Raw genomic sequence first — 6,000 nt, 5'->3', positions numbered from 1 at the left:
TTCCCCACAACTTCTGGAATAAGGTCAGTGGTCTGCTACCTCTCCTTTCCTCTTGAGACTGCTCAATGAGGAAAACTAATCTCTTACTCCTGGCTTGGGAGAGGGTGAGAAGACCCCTGGCGCTGGGTCTTCTATTGTTTTTAGGTGACCGGTGGCCCTTTTCCTGATGGCATTGGGTTGTGCATGTTGCTCCCTCTGCCAGTTTGCGCTGCTGGTGAGAGCCCAGCAGCTGCTTCTTCTGACCTCAGTGTGGCTGGAGCCTCCTGTTGTTTCGCCCTGCCCTGCCTTGCCCCCCCTGGAGCGTATGAGCCATTCTCTCCTGCCACAGGGCAGAGGGAGCCTGGGACAGGGTGAGAACCAGTGCACACTTGTTTCACAGGTGCAGGTCACCCACATTATATTTGGAGTATTGATAATATTCCTGTGCTAGGAACAGTAGAGGTGCAGTGTGTTTACTAGAGACCCAAGAGCTGTGTTTTTTGAACAAGTGAGGCCCTTAACAGTATTATTTGGAGTGCAGCACTTGGAGGTATCTAGCTAGGATTTAATCGTGTCTTCTCCACAGTGTGCTGCTAGTTATGCTATCCCCCCTTCCCCCCAGCCTTTATTTTCCTCTTCCTGTGTTTTCTTTCAGCCAATAGAAACTTGAAAGCTATAAAAAGAAAGGATTTTTTTTTTACAAGGATCTAGAAGTGCACAGTTTTTCCTCTTATTGTAAGTTTTAATATTGCTGATATCCATCAAATTTACTTGTTGCTTGACATGTCAGTGTGAATATATACAACTCTCTTTCCTGAGGATAGCTGAAGTGACAGATGATTTCATTGTTGGGTGTACAATAGGCATAAGTACAATGGAAAAGAAGGGCTGACATCTGCTATGGTGATATGTTTTCAAAAACATGTATTGTCATCCCTTTCTTTTGTGTGTTATGCAATGATAATTAGGAGTGGCAAAGTGAGCATCAGTTTGACTGCTTTGCAGTGATTCAGAGTTTCTGCACAGCAATCTGTATAAGTGCCTTCCAGGGTCTGACAGTGTAGCAAGCATTTTCAGATGCCACATCTTTCTCTTTCTGAAGTGGTGTGCTAAATGTGCAAAGATGGCAAAGGATCTGCACTTTATATGAACAGCAATCTACCCATCCTTCCATAGGCCAGCTCCAGGCACCTCCATTCTGTCCATGCAATGCCCACAGATTGATCCACCCTGGAAAAGCCTCAGGTTAATTTTCTGTGTCATGTGTTTTTTTTTCTCTCCTGGCTTTCCCTCTACGCTGAGCATGAAGTTTCCATGATGTTTCACACCCACAGAATGCCATGCCAGTGAAGACTGTAATACTGTAATGGCCGTTCAATGACTAACCTGTTTCTGAAGAATAATCTTTACATCTCTGCTGAATTTGACTCATACTTCCCATTTGAAAAACTGTAACAAGCCCAGATATGATTGATGGGCAATAAAGTAACACTGTCCACCTGAAATATTAACATGTTTTCTCAGATGATAGCCGTATAGCCGTATTTCCAAGCACCTCAGGATCCCACTGTGTGGGGGTCTACATTTTTAGTTAACATGATAGTTCTTGCATTAAAATCCATTTCTAACCTAAGATGAAGAGTGAACAGGTAGATGAGAGAAACAGAGGAAGGAGTGAAAAAGCTGTATTTGAAAGGTAGATTGGAAATCAATAGGTGCAGTCACAGCTGTGAGCACAGTGCAGTACTTGATGTGCATTGTACGGAATGGGAGTTTTGAGCAGGGAGCTGAGAGACATCAAAGGTGGTGCTTGCAAAGCAAGAGCTGATTCTTTGTGTAAGAGGTAGTCTGGGAAGAAGTTAAAGAATTGGCAAGGGAAACAGATTTTGGCAGACTAGGGCTGATCTTTTAATGAGATAGAGATACAACAGGGGAGGGGAGCTGCACTGTGAAGAGTTTTCAGAGAAAAAAATATCAGAGTTTGCATTTCCTTTCCCCTTGCTGAGCACTTCATTCTCCCCCCCCCACCCCCCACCCCAAATGCTCTGCCTATCACATCACCTGGACATATTGTGCTCTCCAGTCTATGCCCCAACCACCTCCCTAAGGAAAAGTTCTGTTCCTTGTTTTCCAAACACTGACTAAACGATTTACTCATTACTCATTCGATCTTTACATATGTTAATTATTTTTTTCCCTATCAAGGGTTGGCTGTGGCTCCCGTAGCATTTTATAGCATTTAATAGCATAACTACTGGTAGCTATTCATAGAATACCCAACATTGGAAGGGACCCACAAAGCTGACTGAGTCCAACTCATTGATTCAATTCTCCACATGGAGGTCACATTATTCAACCTCCTCATTCACATTTGGCAGGCTTTGGCAGCAGCTTTACTCATCTCCTACTACATGTGGGTTTTTGCCTCCAAACATATCTGGAGAAGCATGTTGGGAGAGCATGAAGCCTTGCTCCCATCACAGGTGCAGGCCTTTTAGCAGTGATGTGGAGCTGGCTGGGCATAATGAGCAGCAGCTGTGCCAAAGCCAGCACCAACAGCTGGGGCTGATGGGAGCTGCGGTGGCCATAGCAGGCCCTGAGCATGTCCTGCAGTCATGTCTGAAGATGTGCTTTTGACCCCCTCTTGAGATGGGTTTCCAGGTCTAGCTGCTGGAGAAATACAGGTAGCGTACCAAGCAGTGAAGTTGATTTCTGAAGTGGTGTTGTAAGGGATTAGTTTAAGGGGTGGGAAGGGCAATGTTATTTGCCTTTGTGTATACTTGGTGAAGAGGCTGGTAAAATTGGTCCCTTGTTGTGAAATATGACTTAACTTTTAAAGGTGTTGGGAGAATTTACTGTTCCCTTGTAAAACCTCTGATATGTGAGGTGTGTATTTCCCTGTTACCAACTACATGGTGTGTGTAAGCACTCAGGGTTTCCAGTAGCTTTCTAATGTAATGAATATGGGGGTTCAGGGTTATTTGTAACTGAACTATTTCTTCCAGTAGCTGATGAAAGTTTCAGTCAGGCTTCTGTTGTGCTAGATTGTGTTCAAATGCCAAGTCTGTGTCTGAGTCTGCCCCCCTCTCAAAAAGAGTTTTCTGGTGTTTTTTACTAGATACGAGGTGGTACAGGTGATATAACAGAATATGGTAAAAATAGAGCATGCTACTTTGCTTATATGTAATTAAATGAATTTACTGATATGTGATGTAAGAATCTTAAGTGGTACTAAAAAAGTTTGGTGTGTGAAGTCTACACTTGAGCATAAACTGAGTAAAATCATTAGTCTCTTACTCTATTTCTAGAAGAAACTACCATTACTCTTCACTCTATATTGATGCATAGGTTGATGGTAAGTTTTACTGATCATATTTATCAGGAAGAATAAAACTAAGAGGAGCTAGTGAGAGAAAATATTCTTCAAAATATCAACATCATATTAAAGTTTCAATAACTGTTCCTTGATCTCTGCTTCTGATGTACTGTAATTTTAGTAAATTGAGTTCTGGATCAGAGGCTGATCTATACTGGCAAGGTATTTTGTGTGGTTTCAGTAGTAGAAGAGCAAAAGCTATGAGACAGGATCCTCTGACTTTAAGGTCAGCCAATTTTTGTCCCTTTCTCACTATGGAGATGACTAGAGGACAGAAAAAGGAGTTGTACATGAAGTTTCTTTGTGCTTTAGGCTTGCACAGTGGCAAAGCAATGCTTGTGCATTTCTTTTGCTTCTGCAAAGGGATGAGTGGGATGGGCAGGATTGTGTTTCCTTTTATCCATGTGCAAAAACTGCCTATTACTGATAGTTCTCTGCCTCTTGGTCTGACGGTGCTGGGAGGACTTCCCTAAGCAGCAGTGCTGGCTTATTCCAGCCTCGAAAGTGTTTGTGAAATTAGAGCCTGTGAGAGAGGATTTATGCTTGTACAGCTTGATCTCAGAGAGCTTACAGAGGCAGGGTCATATAGACCAAATACTATTAGAGCTGCTCCATCTTGTGCGAGTTTAACCCCCCACAAAAATGCAACAAGAAAGTGAGAATAGAAGCCCAAAGGCAAGGCTACTTGGATTTCTTTTTCTTGGTCTGTGCTCATGTAAACAGTCACTTTCTTACAGTGCTTTATATTACAATAGAATCAATTCTCCATGTGTTTTCTTGTATTCATGAAACAATTTGAAGAAAGGATGCTATTGCTGTGGCTCAGGCAGCTATGTTCACAAAATGTCAAGGAACATCTCTGCTGAATATATTTACCATCATTACAGTCTTTAAGATTGAATGTCTAGAAGAAGCACACAATAATTCCTTGAAGAATTTTATAATCATGCCCCCAGTCTCTCTATAAATAAAAAGATTTAAAACACTCTACTTCCCTGAAGTGAGGCTTCTCAGATTTCCTAGGGGAGAAAAATCTGCAGACAATTGTATTTTAAATACAAACTAGGTGCTAGACTGTGTTTTGAATATTGGCTATATTTGTTCAACTTCGTTTGTTGCAAGAAGAAACATGCTCGTGGGTTGTCTTTTTTTCTTAGTTGCTTGGACAGCTGCTGAAATATCTCAAAAACTGCAGACTGAGAAATACTTCCTTGATTCATCTTTTATTCAAATTTTGCTGTCTGTTCTCTCTCTTACCATTTCCTTTCTCCTTTAGGCAGCCTAGTTTCTTTTTTGATTTTTGAAAAGAAAAAAGAAAAAAACAAACATAAAAACTAAATTAAAACTGCTCTTAATGAGTCTTAGACCAATTGGGGGTAGATTTTTTTTTTTTTTCTGAAATCTTAATTTCAAGTCACGTGGTTGTATCTCTGACTAAGAAAGGATGGTTTTGTTTATATTGTGAAACCTTCCTATAACGAATGATGTTTGTACTTGATTTGAGCTACAAGAACTTTTTTTTTGTCATATTTTAACCTTCAGTTTACCATTTGCAGTCTTCCTTTTGGTATGTACTCGTGTTGCTGTACTAGGGCCTCTTTATCCCTCTCTCCTCACCTATGTCCATTGCTTGACTAATGAAAAATGTATAATTGAGGTAAAGCAGGGAGCAAAACTGAGAGGTATAGACATCTTAATAGTGTTTATCTTTATTGTCACTTGTGTGGTTCTGCAGAACAGGAGGACTGGAGTGGTGTTGGAGGGCACGGTGGGCTGGGGGAGCATGTGTTGGAACAGGGTGTTCTGAGGATAACAGAGAGGTTCTCATAGCATGGTCAGTCTTTGCTTTCTCCTGAACAGGAAGCAAGAGGGCTCTTGATGTATATAACCAACAGCTTAATAACCCAGAACTTACTACGTCTCCTCTTTGCCAAAAGCCAACCAGGAAGACAATAGAGGTCAGGGCTGGGTGGCAGCAATATAGATGGAGGGCAAGGTGCAAGCTGTGGGAGGAGACTGAACACACCTTTCATAGAGATAGCTCTCCTATCCCCCTATTTACTTTCTGTTCCTGTTCTACACGCTTACTGGTACGCACCAAATAGAGTTGGGCTGGTTGGACCAAACTATGAATAGTCCCATGCTAAAACTAAACATTTATGGTAGGCTATTTTTAACCTGAGTCAGTCGTTATTTGTCTGAATGCACAACCGCACGAGCAAATGTGCTGGCATAATGTGAATGAGTGCAGAGCAAATGAGTAAGAGTGAGGAAAAGGGACAAGGGGCTGCAAAAGTTGGAATTGCTGCTTAGTAATGTGCCTGTCAAATTACAGCATAAGAGTCTGCTCACAGCAGCAAAGCAGTATGTGGTCTGCTTGAGAGCTGCCAAAATAAAATGCATCTCCTGAACAGGCTGCAGAGGCACCTGATCTGCCTTGTCAAGGCTCATTAGCAATCAAGGTGTGGTCAGAGGAGCACCAAGGTTTGGTTACCTTTATCTACTGTAAGCAAAAGTTCTATTTATAGTTACAAAATGTCATTGTCCTCTTGGCAATGTAGCCCTACTGGGTAAGGAAGTAATAACGGCTTAATAACTGCTAGTTTTAGGACAAGAATAACTTAAATGCTACATTGTGTTTGTTT

The 6,000-nt window shown here is 41.6% G+C and overlaps 1 protein-coding gene across 1 annotated transcript in view; it reads left to right on the top strand.

The window, feature by feature from the left end:
* Window positions 1–6,000, top strand: part of EPAS1 (endothelial PAS domain protein 1) — a 116,414-nt gene continuing 110,414 nt past the window's right edge. Inside the window, exon 1 of the mRNA XM_082758285.1 lies at window positions 1–23. The gene's annotated coding sequence lies outside the window, so the exon portion shown is untranslated. The remainder of the gene's footprint in view (window positions 24–6,000) is intronic.

Source organism: Aythya marila (assembly GCF_965140915.1).
Source record: "Aythya marila genome assembly, chromosome: 3".
Lineage (NCBI taxonomy): Eukaryota > Metazoa > Chordata > Aves > Anseriformes > Anatidae > Aythya > Aythya marila.
This window is presented reverse-complemented; position numbering and strand designations above follow the sequence as displayed.